The following is a 17236-nucleotide window of genomic DNA, read 5'->3' on the forward strand; positions in this document are numbered from 1 at the left end:
ATAATCTATGTTACTATTGATTCGTCTTGAAGTGTAAGACTTGACAATTTGTATTACAATTTAACGAAAGTTTGGGTTTACAATGTTTACTTTGTATAAAAATTATCATTATAATAACAAGCATAACAGGTTAAATAACTATATGCCATTATTACATGCACAAATCGAAAGAGCGCAGTCATTATCTGGTTCGTGAAATTGCTACTATATATTCGTTACGTTTATCTTATTAATAAACAAAAAGCATGATATAATCTCGATACTTCAACATGTTCAATGAACAAATTTGAAGTATATTATCACCTTTGATCAATCAGATATGGGCAACAGCATCAACACTAAAAAGGAATAACAACAACGTTTCATCTCTTTAAAAAAGCTTTGCTGACCAGATCGGAAAATGAAGTCATGAGCATGGTTTGCACTTTAGTAAATTACTGTAAGGAAAAAAGCATGCTTCTATAAGAACAATTTTTGGAGACCGTTGGTATCGTCATTGTGTATCTTCTATGGCAGAGAAAAGAGATTTCTACAAAGATGAACACAACACATATTCGCGCAATTCTGAAATCAAAGATTCAAAAACAATATCAGAAATAAGGAGGCAGATTGCTTTTGTATCCCACGGATGCTAGTCATGGATGGCATGTATTTCATGTTTGGAAACAGTTCATAACAAACCTCAGACTCTGTCCGTTAAGGCTATTGAACTTAATGGCCAAGTTAGAAACAATAAGTATATCAAATGCATATGAGTCTTAACCTCACTCAAAAATACAATATCAACATCGACATCCATTTATCAAAATGACATCTTGTTACCGGAAAGATCTCAAATTGAGTATTTGAGAATATTTTGAACTTTTTTGCTATATTTGATTGTTCGGTTTTCCAATACCAACATAAAAATATAAATTAAATGTTCAATGACTATCAACAACAGACAAAACGACTTAGATATATACAGATTGGACAGCCACATATAAAATATGGCAGGGTTAAACATGTTAGCAAACACTTAAGCCTAAATTTTGACAGTGATGTAACAACACTATGTAATCACAGGCTTAAAAAAAAAATTGAAAAGGCTTGACTCATCAAATAGCCAAACGACACAAAAAAGATCTAAAGACACAAAGTATCGATCTAAGAGTACTCGCAGTTACTGAAAGCAAGTTGAAAGCTAATAACAAATGATAAAAAAAATAAGACTTATCAGTTCTTGGGTATTGCAGTTTTAGAAGTCCATAATTCCTTGGACATGGCTTAAAAGAATTCAACCCGTTGTTGCACCGAAACTTTTACAGGAAATTAAGATACTGACCTGCTATTTACATGTTTGGTCTGAGGAATATTTTATGGTTTTCCTTACCAAAACATGGACTTTGATGGTTCTACTTATATAAGTTTGTTATCATCAACTCTTTGATCACGGCTGCACATAAATCGCAATTTATTGCATTTATTCTTGTGTACAGAAGATGTGCACTGTATTTAGATTGTTACCTGTTTGATTTTTGGGGTATCCCATAACAAAAAACATATATATGCCATTGTTGGTTATAGTATTTGAAGATTGTAGATGTAATATGTCGTACATAACAATTGACCACACTGCTTCGAAACAACATCGAATCAAATAAAATGTTTCTGTGTTATAATCATCAATGATAAAATGTTATATATATATATATATATATATATATATATGTCATTATTTTTGCAATCATATAAATAATAAAATAATTCACAGCAAATCCGAAATTACTATTTAAGGATATTAAACATAGTCGCCAATTATATATAATGTGATAAGTGAATCCATCGGACTACAACAACAAGAATGCAATTCCACAACAAAGGAATGATGAGCGAAAAGAGCGAGACACATTTTTGTTATCCCTTCTTGCACATGTTGCAGCTTATTCTGTTCTCATTCATTCTTTTTCTCTCAATTTTCATTTCCATTGAATAATTGATGTTGGGTTATCATTATACTATATCTCATGTATTTAATTTTGCTTATTGACGTGGGACTCATTTACGTATCTTAAGTCACAACATGTTTAAAGCATTCTAAAGTACACGGATGTTGGTGAACCTTATATTAAAATCATATCAATAACTTTGCAAATGAGGATGTTTCATTAGAAATTATATCGCTCTCTGGTATTATAAAATAGGATGAAGTTCCCTTTTATGTGTTTGATGTTTCATCAGATATCATTATCTGTAACAAGAATAAAATTTTCCAATACAGTATTGACCATGTCAGTGTCCTTACCCAAAATAAGGAGTTAATAAACAGGGCACACGATCTTGTCGTCTTTAAAAAAAAATAACACCAAAATATTTTGCACTGTACACATGGTAAATGTTCTGCATTACTTAAATGTACAGGTTTGTACTGATAATTAAACAAAATAATACCATTTTCTACTGATTATGATTGTGTCGTTTAAGATCCAGTATAGAATACAGTCAGAGATGTTAGAGCAAAGACTGCATGGTTTCATATCAGTAGGTAATGTACAGGTTTTTACTTAGGAATGCACAAAACAATGCCATTTTTTACTGATAATGATTTTGTTGTTTACAATTTAGTCTGGAATGCAGCAACGATATTAGAGTGTGGACAGCGTGGATTCATATGTCAGCAGGTTATACACTTAGAGCCTGCTTTCGGTAAACGCTTTTTTTTCTTTCATGCAATATAATTAATTATTAATTTGATTGTACTTATGTTTTTGTATTTAGTAAACCTTTTTATCGAGAGAAGTTTTTTTTCTGTACTGATTTTTATATCCGATCTTTTATAGTCTTTTGTTTGGCCAATGATCAATATTTAAAAAGGGGAGAGTTAAGATTTTGAAAATACTAGTTCGCGTCTACATCATCGTAATTGTTTTTTAGTCTTTTTTCTGAATGCTATTTTTCATTTGGAGAACTTAGTTGTAATAATTAACATGATTAGGGTTTGGTAGTATTTGTTCAATTCATTCTCATTATTTTGTTTTTTGCTTTTTGTTGCTTTGAGGTTGGTCAGTTTGACTAGAACCTACATTTATTTGTATGTTTTCAAATGTGACGAACCAACTACATGTTCGTGTACGAAAAATAATTTTGAAAAAATCGTGTTCGTTGTAAAAATGCTGTATTATGTGTAATAAGTACAAAGTCTTTATGGCATACTTATTTTTAGATTTTTTTACGTTGTATAAAGCTTCTTATTCAGTGATATTTAAAATGTAAAAACTTCACACAAGTTTAGATGAAATATGTATGTTATGCGACTGTCATACAAGTGAGATGTTTAGCTAGCTATAAAACCAGGTTCCATCCATTTTTTCTACATACGGAAATGTCTGTACCAAGTCAGGAATATGGCAGTTGTTCCAATCGTTTGATGGGTTTGAGCTTTTGATTTGTCATTTGATTAGGGACTTTCCGATTTGAATTTTCCTTGGTGTTTTTTTGTTATTTACTTTTTTTTCATATAGCTAATTCCTGGTATTACTATGCACTTATCGCGCATAGGTTTCTTTTAAGCCACGCATATATTCCTGTTTTTTATTTCTTATAACTGATGCTTTTATTTTGAAACATTAATAGACATTATCAATGTTAATAATTTGTTTCGTGTTTAACGCTTTTTAACCTCAGTCTACCTCAAACATATGTGTTTGCAGACAATTTCAAAAGATTAGTACACAGTTAAATTATGTTCTTTAAATTAATGGACATTCAGAACAATAATAGCATGATTTGGGCAATTTTAACCTTCGAAATATACATATAACATATGAGATATAAATACTGACTCATTAATACGCGAATAACTTTGAACATATTATTAGAAATGCAATATCATTGATTGAAAAGCTATTGCATCCTGTTTCAATCCAAATCGTGACAGAATTCCATTTAACCTAAATTCACAAGACTTGGTCTGTTTATTGTATAACAATCGATATGTATCATTGAAACACAAATAAGCTATTTTCTCACTAAGTTCAAATGGCAAGAACTTGGCAATTCGCAAATTTCGAAGGTGAATATCCAAACGACATCTGTAGATATTAATTTTTAAAATGAAGTGAATTTTTGTATTTTCTCAGTATGTTATTTACTTGAAATACTCATTGATAACTGCCATTTAAAAATATCTCAGATGGTTTGAATAAGTCGATACAATTTTGAAAGTTGACTATTTGAATCATATTCAAACTGAATAGCGCCATTTTGGACCTTTTCATTAAAAGCACAAAATATGACAGAAACAGAAATATAGGAGCAAAAATAGCATGTCAGATCAGTATGCAATTGGGATAATTGTACTGTTTTATGAAAACCCCATACTATGAAGAAGTAAAGGAAATTTAAAAAGATGACAGTCTGAGTAAACCATTTAAAAACTGAGTTCATATTCAATCTGCACCTCTCCCCTGCACTTTTTTCCTTTGTAGAAAAACACAAATAAATGATGTAATGATATACTTGGTTAAAGCATCAAATAATCTAAATTGGGAGTTGAATTATGCAATATATATTCATATATCTAAATAGTGAAATTATTTCAATTATTTTAGCCACTGAATTCAAGGATTGAAATTGCACTTTCAACAGTGTGAACAATCTGGATGTGCTTGTACATGTTGTATCACTAAGTAATTTTTGACAGTTGGAAAACATGAATCGAATTTGTAAGTCTGTTTAGATTGTGCCTGCATTGTTTTTGAGGGGCATAAATCTATATTAAATATTGTCTATGTAGCTAATACAAGGTTTTTTAGTTGTAAAAAACATAGTAATAATTAGTATTCACAAGAAAACCATAATTAAGATCAACCATGTATAGGTTGCACTTCTGTAAATAAAGCCAATGACATTTCCAATAGGAACTCCTTTTACGGCTAAAACTGTACCATTTTTACTATGCAATTTCGTTAAAACCATATCCTAGAATGGAAAGTTTATATGCATCACTATTGTTTTCAAAAGTCAAAATAGGGCTGTGCGACATATTTTCAATATTTATATCTCTCGAACTTCTAAGAGTCTAAATTTTCTACTAAAATTTTACACTACCCCTCCTTTCACTTTGGATCTTCATCATAGTTCAATTTAAACGCTACTCATGTGTATTTATACAGGTAACATTGTCAAGGTGTGTCTTAATGAGATGAAACATAGAGATCATATCAGGGAACCAGTATGTACACAAAACAAAATATCTATGAATATCAAATTCCTCCCAAAAAGAGGTGTGGTTTGTAAAACAGCTGTATTTACAAAGCGCCACATTTAACTTATATAAAAAAGTAAAATATAGTCTGTACCTCTCACATGTATCACATATATTCTTTTACGTTTCGTATGAAAAGTATAAGTGAACTCTACGATATCATTTTGTTAAAAGTAAATGTATGCCATTTACATTTCAATTGATTGATTTTGTAACATGTGAAACCCCCATTTAATTTAACATAATTACTAATAGAAAAAAATACATAGACAAACGCAACTTTGAACTCCATTGAAGAAAGGCGGCTTTGGTTATATTTAATCAATAGTTTATTATCAGCATTACTTGTACGATTGTGTGGTTGTTTTTCCAATGAGAAAAATTTCGAGCAGAAATTAAACGAAGTACTGTGGATTCATTATTATTCGTGGGATACCAATTTTCGAGGATTTCGTGGGTACAGATGAACCACGAATTTAAATGTTCAACAAATTACGAATTTATTATGGTCTTGTATGCAGACTGTTACAAAACCACGAAATCAAATATCCACGAAAATGTAACTATTCCTCAATCCACGAAAATTGGTACCCACGAAAATTGGTACCCACGAAAATAAATGAATCCATAGTAGATGTAATCAGATTGACAATCACATACAGAATGTGATAGGTTAAACATGTTTGTGAGCGCTAACTCGTCCCTAATCTGGGACAGTAATGTAACACAATAGCATACTATAAGAACGAGTTGAAACAGGCTTGACTCATTTTCAATAATAATGAAAAACTATGTATCGATCTGAGAATAATCGCAGTTGCTGAAAGCTAGTGAAAGACAACAAATAATAAATTAATGTTACAACATGGACTTATCAATTAACGTATTATTCCGCAATTCCTTAAAATGGCTAAGAATTCAACCTAACATGTACATATTCGTTTACAGGACATACTGATGTGAACCTGCTTTTTTAATTTTTTGATCGGAGTGATACGTTTTGGTTTCCAATTGATATTTCTGCTGATATCATTTTGTAAATCTTATCTGACAAAGACCTCATAGAAATCATTTATTTATGTATTTGAATGGAAGTTGTACATAGGCTATTTTAATATTTGACCTGTTAGATTTGCCCATATCGAGACATGGACTTCGCCATTTCTTTTTATTTTATTTTATTTTGAGATGGTTGATGATACATGTCTTTCATAAAAGATCGAACAATTTTTAACAATCCTTTTCTTACTTTCAAATCATTCACCACACTTTTTCTTTTCAAATTCGAACTAAAACTAATGTCGAAAACGATTGGTAAAATTGCTTTTAATTTAATTTTTTTGATTTTTTGGTGTTTTAACGCCACTTTTAAGCACCGCTTTTGGGCTATTTCGTGGCGGCCAGTTTTTATTGGTGGAGGAAGCCGGAGTGCCCGGAGAAAACCACCGACCTTCGATAGGAAAACTGACAATCCTAGTCAATTAAGATTGGAGTCGAGTGCACCCGCACGAGCGGGGTTCGAACTCACAACCTCAGTGTTGACTGGCTAGTGATTAAAGTAGTAACTACTTAGACCACTCGGCCACCGAGGCCCCTAAAATTGCTTTTATTAATCATCAATGATGAAATGTGATATAAGTAACCTTGATTTGCATAAATATTATAAAAAATTTACAGCAAATCCGACATTTCACATTGAGGATATCAAATATAATAGCCAAATATTTATATTGTAATAAATATTAAAATACAATTGGACACATCAATTTTCTCAAATTTATCAGGAAAGAAAAAACAAGAAGAAAATTCCAAAACGAAAGAAAAATAAAGTGCAAATTATAACATGCATTTGAATTTTATATAGAATATCTGCTTTCACTTTATAAATCTAAATCAATATCAAATTTTTAAATGAGGTTTTGTCATTAGAAATTATACCATTATCTGATATTATAAGTTGAATTGCAGCGTTTTCGTTATTAAGTCCCATTTGTCGTGTATTATATTTCACCAGAGATTATAAATATTTAAGTATATTTTCCTAAAGGAATAATTTATACAGAATATGTGTTCTAACAGGAACAGATATTATGACATTGTTTATTACAAAGTTCCTAGTGGAACATCTGTTTGGCGGCACAAATATACGTTGACAAGGAAAGTACTTTTTCTATATTGATCTTAATGCTATTTTTCATTCAGAAACTTAGTTATAATGCTAGGAGATTTGTAGTCATTGTACAATTCATTCTGAATATTTTGTTCGTCGATTGGAGGTTGTCCAATTTGCAAATACCCTACATATATACTTATGTATTCAAATGTTACGAACCAACTACATGGCAGTGTACAGAAAAGGAATTTGACAAAAATGCAAAATGCAGTTTTATGTGCAATAACTACAATGTTTTCATGACATACCTTCTTTAGATTTTGTTAAGTTATGTTTAACTTATCTAGTAGTATTTAAAATTCAAAAATTTACAAAAGTTCTGATGAAACATTTATTTCATATAGCTAATTTTAAATATTACAATGGACATATCAAGCATAGGTTTCTTTTAAGCCATGCATATTTTACCGTTCTTTATTTCTCATTACTCGCGCATTTATTGTTTGAATAATAGACAATATACATTTTATTATTCTGTTTAATGTTTAACATGGTATAAACCCTATGTCCAATATCAACTCCTTAGTAGAAACTATATAAAAGATATAACCAAAGAAGTTTTTTTGCCATGAATGAGTTACTGTATTGTTTTCCTCTTTAATTCTGATTGGTTGACATCAGTATCGCCTATATAGATAATGAACTATACACAATAGCAACTAAATTCATATATAGGTGCATTGTTGGATCGTTAGACATAACTAATAATAAACGGTTTTTGACGTTGTATTCAGGTAAGAGGCTTTCAGCAACATTATTTTAACATTTTATACCTGTGTCTATCTGAAATATATGTTTTTGAGACGATTTCTATATATTAGCTCAAAGTTTAATTCCTTTTTTTCAAATTTCAGAACAAAAATAGCATGCTTTCTTGATTGTTACTTTTGAAATAAAATGCAATGTATATAATTTTTTATATACAAATATAACTTAACGGCCCCTAAATAAAAAAAAAAAAAAATTAAAACAATTGATTGCCAAATTATTCATACTTTATGCTAAGGTCTATAGATTAATGCATTCTTCTGCGAGCATTCTTTGATACAGTGAAGCTTATAAACGTTTTACTAGTAGTTTTGCATTGATCTTATTTCTTTTACAGTAGCTGTATATCAAATAAATGGTTGTCCTTTAAAAATCTTCATTGTATGTTTTTTTAACCTTTTATTCTCCACTAATGAAGATTTTGGAGGGTCGGGATCCTGGAAACTGTTTTATTTACCCTAAAACGTGTTCCATGTCATTGATTTATCTTGTATTATCATGGTTATAGCAGGGTTTTTTCTCTGTGAAATAGGAGTTTTGGTGGATCCTTGAAAGTTACTGTTTAATTTTTTTACTACAGTTTTTCACAACTAGACATGTTGTATATACCCCTGTTTAGTTGAGGAATTTTTATTTGGCCTCAAAATGATATAAATGATGCTTTTGAATTTAGGTTGTTTTGCGTTCTTGAAAAACCCACTTTCATATTGTGTAGTTAAACAGGACAGCCACACATCACGTTTGGACGTGAGATATACAACCTCAGATTTAATACAATTAATATTTTATTAATGAATTTGATTATGCAGGCCTGTGTGAATTTTATAAACGTAAACTTTATTTAACAAATGTAAACAAGACATGTTCATACTTTGAGCTATGACAGCATATACATAGAAATGTTCATACTTTGAGCCATGACAACATATAAATAGAAATGCAGTACAATTGATTAAACCACTATTGCATCCTGTTTCACGTCAAATCATGACAGATTTTCTTTTAATTTAAATTCACAAGACTTGGTCTGTTTATTGTATACATTTTGATATATATATATCATTAAAACACATCCTTTAAAATAAATTATTTTCTAACAAAAGAACAAGACAATTCGCAAATTTCAAAGTTGATTTTCAACCCACTTCTGTAGATATCAAATCTAGGATGATTTGAAAAAGTCAAGTCAATTTTGAAAGTTGACTATTTGAATTATGAATGGTGATAATAAGCCACTGAAATCCAGGATAGGTATTACACTTTCAATACTTTGAGAAGTATGGATGTGCTTGCTTTATCAATAGGTAGTTTTTGGGCTTTTCAAAACATTGATCGAATTTGTAATTTTGTTAAGATTGTGTCTGCATTGTTTTTGAGGGGCATATATTCTAACAGCAAATATTGTCTGTGTAGCACAGAAAAGGCATTTACCTGTATATTTGACAAAACCAATTGTTTAAATTGCAATTCAGATTTTAAGTAACAAGAAAACCGTAATTAGGGATCAATTACAATTTTTAGCTAATATCAAAAAGTAAAAAAAAATAGTTAAAACTTGCTACATATGTTACAGACAATTATTGATGTTCAGTATGAAAAGTATTATTGTACTTTAAGATATAATTTCGTTAGAAATACATTTGTTTACTGTCATTTACATTTATATTTATTGATTTCGCAACATGTGCATACCTTCTATTTTAAATTAACATATTTTTGAAGGACAGCTGCAGAAATATAAACAAATGCAGCTATGATTACATTTAATCAATAATATATTATAATCATTATTTGTACTTTTGTGTGGTTGTCTAACAGACGACCCGAATTAAATCGTGTGAAAATAATGATCATATTGACATATACATTTACAGAGAACTTTTTTCAATTCAATTGCTGTATTCAAGTTATAAGATACATTTCATGACAGTCATGTTAACAGCGGTATTGTATGTGTTAAGGTAAGAAAAAAACTCATCAAATATACCAAGATTATAATTGTGAACGGTACGTTGGACTCCAGTTTAGTATAAAGAAGACTCATCCTTTTCAATGTTGCCAGCACATCTAATAAGTTTGGGTGTACTTCTTAAACGACGGAATGTACCAGGGCGTGTACACATCTCACAATTCGAAGAGAAACCTACTCCACTAGTGGCATCTGTCTTAACAGTTTTTTCTTTAATCATGTTTACTTCTACCAACGAACAAATTTGCTCATTTTGGTGTAAACATTAACTTACATTTCTGAAACGTTTAAACATAACAGATACATTTGAATTATTTTAACCACTACACTAATAGTTTTGACCTTCTGGTCTTACTACTACACTAATTGAATATAAGTATGTGTCATGCTATCTTTATTCGTAATGTACCTATTCTAAAAATTAGGTCTTTTTTTTTCTAATACCTCATAATCTGTAAGTTTGTACGAATAAACTAATCACTGCGTTGTTTGTCTACATTTATGATTCATTTTCCAATGTCAAATGTACAGCATATAAATAAGAAGATGTGGCATGAGTGCCAGTGAGACAACTATCCATCCAAGTCCCAATGTGTAAAAACTAAACTATTATAGGTAAAAGTACTTCCTTCAACACGGAGCCTTGGCTCACACCGAACAGCAAGCTATAAAAGGCCCCATAAAGACTAGTGTAAAACAATTAAAAGTTTGCATTTAACTATTTCTTAATGAGATGTCATCATTTCTATTACTGTATAAGTTTGTTCACGCAATTACAATCAAATTAAAGAATTTCTGTTGTAGAGTGTTTATCGATTCTATGAGTAAACTTACATTTCTCTTAACAACCATATGGACATTAAGTTTTTTTTCTAAATTTCAGTATCAGTTAATTTAAACACACTGAAAACAGGCAAGGCGCTGGTTGCACCAGGGATACACATATGCAGATTAAATGTAACCTCTGTCAGTCAAGCATTAATCATTATTGAGTTAAACAGGACATAAAATGTGTTTGAAGGATAAGTTCATGCATTCATCAGATATTCAAAGCGTTACAATATTGTTTGAAATTAAATGAACACAAAAAGCATACATTCATACGTGTAATATTGTTGAATATCATTGTAGTGCGTCACTTATATTTAGTTTGAATAACGATAACGCTCAGAAAATAAGACCAATTTTAAGTTTTTGTCTCTTGATATAATTTTCTTTTGTGTTGATCACTGTTACTTATTTTCTAGATTCGAATTCATTTACGTTCATGATATATATCTTTTTTTTAAGTAGTTTGTATGTTTTGTGTTGCACAACGTCCAATTAAAAATAATACGAATACACTTATCGTAAAACAGAATGCAAAAGTTACAATGTATGTAGGTTAGGGAACTTATCCAGAACCAGAGCAATATTGAAAAACGTTTTACGTACCTGTAAATTATTGGTATATCATTGTATATTGTGTATGTTCTTATTATAGAAAACTCTGAGCTGATTATGGTTGATGTTGCAATTGTCATAATAGTAGTAACAGCTTTCCATGCCTGCCGCTGTCAAATTGTAAGCACATGTATGTTCATTTATTTTTTACTTAACATAGAATTGACTAAAATTAAGTAACACAATAGATATAATTTTGATTGTTCAAAGATATAAGCAATAGAACATTATAGTACTGTTACAGTTAAGATAATTTTTTAGTATAAACATATGTCTGTCCTTACTATATATGATTCTATACATATGTTTTATCTTTTATGAGATTCCTTCCCAACGGACGCATGTAACTCTGATCCGCATGTTGTTGATGCAAATGCCATAGTTTACATGAAGTTTGAAGGTGATTTAAGAAGCCAGGATTGTAGAAAAATGTCGTTCACAACTCCAACATCTGCGTTCTATTTGTATGAACTGTGCATGAAAGAACTGTATTATGACAGTCCTAATTGTCAAAGTACACTTTACTTCTCGAGACATTGGCATCACTCTTACAGCAGTGCATATTAGATAAAGAAGGAATCATTTAACAACGCATCTCTCATATTATACAACCCATTAACACACGGTGTATATTGAATAATCTATGTTTTGACTTCAGATTAACTTACACAAGAGATTATGAAAACTAATCGAACGAACGATGTTAACATTTAAAAGTTTTAATTGCGTTTGTCGCTATTCTTTGTTGACCACTGTTATAGTATGCAGTTTAAAAAAAGACTAAGTTGTTAAATTTAATAATTCATCTATCGGTAATTTTGAAATAAAAGAGTCTTAGAATAATTTAAACTAACGCCAAACCTCTGATATATATCATCAATTGTTCGTAAGAACACGAATTTCTTTTTTTGAGAAGTAACGTTTATAGTTCAACTAAATGTAAAATCAACCAAACTGAAGATAGATTTAAAATTCGATTTACCAAAAGAGAATCTACTGATATTTCATTGATGGACACTTTTTCCCATAATGCAACGGATAAAATGTATACAAGGAAGCAAACAACACATATGAAATTAACAAACCAGAGCCGTCTGTCAGAATGAAGGTTCATATTAAATCAATTAACCAAGGATTGACTATCACAAGAATATATACCTAAGCTGTATTTGGCAAAGCCCCTCAGAAATTCTGGTCCTCAACGTCTTCATCTTCGTTTTCTATTTTGCCTTTACCTTTTTTTTTATTCGAGAGTCATTGGTTAGTCTTTTGTAGACGGGCGTTTGTCGTATACATGGTATATAATCATAAAACTGGTTTCCTCTCGAGGATATTACTCGCCTAAAAGCCAGCACTTATGTGCTTTCGTGAAATATCATTGATATGGTCATAATCCTAAATGTACTGTTTACAAAACTTTGATTTGTTCTACCAAGAATTGTCTTCCAATATAATGGATAACCTTATTTGTACTTGAAATAACCTTTATAAAATTTAGGTTTTCTATTATATTTGCTTTCAAACATTTTTTAGTTCAAGTGTTACTGATTAGTCTGTTGTAGACACGCGTCTGCCATACACAGACAATATAAGCTTGGTATCTTTGTTGAGTTTTTCCTACCTTAACACATACAATTGGGCTGTTAAAACGACTGACAGCAATAATTATTGAAATTACATATTAACCAAAAAAAATTAACATGTCTTCATAATTAAGTAGATTTTTTCACAACATTAAATCAACAAATCAAAGACTGAAACATTAAAAGACAGAAGAAAGAATTTATCAATGAAAATATTAGGATTTGAAAATGTGTTTTCGAAATGTATATACCTGTTATAGATGTCATTCCATAATAAGCTTCTAGAATTCTGCACCTAACTTAAAAGACCCGGATGAAAGTATGAATAATTGTAAAATATGGAATTAATATCGAATATGGTATGATACACATGATATAGGAACCTAAACATTGTATAAAACATGAACCATAACGATTATTAAAGCATAATTGTTCAAGCAATTTCAGTGTGTATCTTACACAATATTTTTATTATTCATATAACTTTTAATAATCGAAAGCATATCCATGCACGATGCGGGTGAATTTACATGCGTACTGAGAACTCTTATCACAAAATATACAACGAGTAAAAGACTCATATGTGATGATCTTTTCAGTATCCTGTACGTCTGGCTTACACAATTATAAGTCTGGTATCTCTGATGAGTTCTTTACAATCAATCTTTGTTGTATATTTTGTGAAAATAATCGTTAATTTTGCAATTTATTGAATGTTTTTTTTTTCTATATATAAAAAAAGAACTTAATATAAACAAGCAGTTTTAAAATCATGTTTTTTTCTGTTTAGATAAGAGGAGAACGTTGTGACAGCTACTCGAGTGGTATAAATAGGATATTCTCACAGTGTTTCAGCAAAATAAATTATGTTTCATTTGAGCTGAAAACACAAAACAATAGCTACAACAGATACGACGATAGGAAACAACCAGACATAATACCACATAAACTAAAGGATACTTTCAAGCTTCAAATTGAAAGTAAATGGTATTACAGTTGTGAGTATTTTACAAAATAATATTGATTATGCACAACTTTAAGAAGACTTGTGTTATAGGTCAATGATACAGTAAAACGACGACAAAAAAAAAATACAGACCATAAACATTTTTTTTACTGACTATAGGAGTTTATGCAATTTACCCAGTTTTAAGCAATCCTGAGAAAAAGCACACGTTTTTTTTTACACAGCAACTCCAAAAGATCTACAATCAACACCAAATTCTAAAAAAACTCATGCATCCAAAGATAAAATAAATTTGAGTAAAGACGTAATTATTGACATACTTGTATAACATAAATGATTATTGTTCTGTTTAAAATGCTAAATGAACATCAATAAAAAAACCAAGAATCTCGTTCGCAAGAATTAGGGGGTTGATAGGGGTAAGGAAACATGGGAAAGAGCGACTGGAAGCGGGAGTCACGGGACTGGAAAAGGGGGAAGAAAGCGGAGAACAATTGGTATTAGCTGGAAACAAATATTATATAATTTTCGTCTGGGAGGAAGGGGTATGGAAGTGGGAGAAGTGGGAGTGAATTGAGAGATTTAAAGTAGGAAGTGGGAATAAGGGGGAACGGAAATGAAAACCAAGGAGCCCTGCCCATCCTCTCTGATATAACATCGTTATTATTAGTATTTTTAGTAATACCTTTTTCGGTTATTAAACCAATAAGAAGCTTTCAACAAATGATGTACAATGACAGTTGCCAGTTAGATTATGTCATTATTAAAACTGCATTTGAACAACACTGATCAAACCTTCGTTCACATAACATTGCTACCTATTGTAGGTGATGTAATTGGTGGAATAACATGCATAATTGCTGCAATGTGCGTTTTCACAGGAGTAGGAATTTATTTTTATATCTATTGTCGTCGTAGAAAAAGATTCACCAGACACTACTGCTGTTCATCATTCAGATACAGAAACTCAAGTAAGTTTCTTTTTTTTTTTTTTAATCCTGAAAATTCTAATCACCTAGACTGTGATATAAGTTCAGTCAATGGGATATTGTTTTAGTATAAAATCTGTATAAATGTCTGCTCCAACACAACATTCTCATTTTTCAAATTACATCGATTATCTGTTCACGACCTGGATATGCTTGCAAATATTACATTAAAAGCAATCATAACCATTTAACTTCATAATACACTAGTTCGTGTCTGTTAGTTATCTCTTTTGAGTCCGATCTTAAACAAAACGTATTCATGAGTGACGACAATTGAAATTAAAATAGAGTGGATCCATAAGGATGACCGGTACAAGTATTTCTGGTCGTTTGTGCGATTTCAAAACACACTCGTCATGAAAAGACAACGCCATGAACATGCTGGTGGAGAGCTGTCTCATTGAAAATTAGTCATTTTTATATAAGGTCGGATCGACGAGAGAACGCTAGCTATGACAAACTTGGATTATTGTACATGTTTGCTTTATACTTATTCATAGTTTCAATGATATTAATAGTCCAACATTAATGTTTTCGACTTCAACATTCTAGTCAACGGAAACATTGTACTACTTAAGATGAAAAGAACTAAAAGGAAACTTACATCTATATCCGCACGATACGAATACGATAAGAATACTGTTTACTGAGAGGTGATAGTTATAGATTATTGATGGTTTTTCAAACGAGAGAGTGTTCCCCAGCTACAATCTCATCGAAGGGCGATAACCATCCTACAGTTTGAAAGACCATTGAAAATTTGTTAATCGTTATTTATCCTATGACGTAGTTGATGTTTACACTGACAACGTCACGTGCGTCCTTAGTTTCTGACGATATATTTCTATTTCAAGCAAGTATCATGATATGAAATATTATCACAAATAAGGTCAAAAGAAAAATACATAAAACAGAGATAATCGATTTTTCAATTCAAATTTATGAATTTTGATGTGAAGTGAAGAATAGGTGGACGGTTTGATATTATTGTAGAAATTATTTGCAATTGAAAATAGATAATGGTCATAACTGAAGCTTACAAAATCCAGAACGTATTAGCAACGATTGAACAGTGCAATAAGCTTAAAGGCTAAATATTTAATTGCATTGAAATTATAAGTAAGTACCTCTGTAACGAATACAGTTGAATATATTGACATGATAGAAGGCCAAGCCGTGTAACGATCTTTTTAAGGATTGTTGTATAAATTAGATGATTTCCTCATGTATTGTGCATCATGTCTATGGAAAAGCATATATCAATGATGTAAAAACATTGTATATGTTATTGATATTTTGTATCTTTGTTTTCATATTTAGCTGTCTTCGACTGTTATATAAACAAAGGCCTGTTGTTAATAAAATTAATGTTAACCATATTTGGACACAAAATATTTGTTTTATCACAAAGTGAAAATTATTTTTCTTTTTTGTGTTTGCCAAGTTAAGAATAAAATAAGCGCTTATATTAAACCTTAATTATATAAGCATTATCAACTCAGCAGTAAAACATCGTGTGCCGAATTCAATGCACATACTCACTTTGCCATTAATTTGTAGTCGGCTCAACAAAAATGCAAAACGTATTATATGCTATTACGCTTTTATCGGTAATTTGTACATTTTCCCTTTGATCTCACTCCCCAACTCTTGTAAGATCAAGGACAGGACTTGATACTCGAAAATATTAGGCCATTACGTCATGTATCATTGCAGCAACGTCCCCTGCTTAAGTTCATTTACGTCAATGTATCAATGAAATGCACGTGACTTCATTCATACAACATGTACAATCGATCAATCACCCAAACGTTTTGTACGCGTGAAAGTAGTGTTACTTACTATTCCATTTTACATTTGCATTTTACTGAGCCCTAAAAACATACAGTTAAGAGAACTTAGATAAAAAGAATAAAGACATTTTATTTTTTGATACTGACGTCATCAACTCGAATATCAGCTCGCCCATGCGGAATGTTGTGTTCTCAAAGCTCTTCATCATTGTACTTTATTTGGCTCTATAAACTTTCGAGCGTCACTGATGAGTTTTTTAAAGACGAACGCGAGTCTGGCGTACAAAATTGTAATCCTAGTGTTTG

The sequence above is a fragment of the Mytilus californianus genome, unplaced genomic scaffold (assembly GCF_021869535.1).
Source record: "Mytilus californianus isolate M0D057914Y unplaced genomic scaffold, xbMytCali1.0.p SCAF_10, whole genome shotgun sequence".
Taxonomy (NCBI): Eukaryota; Metazoa; Mollusca; class Bivalvia; order Mytilida; family Mytilidae; genus Mytilus; species Mytilus californianus.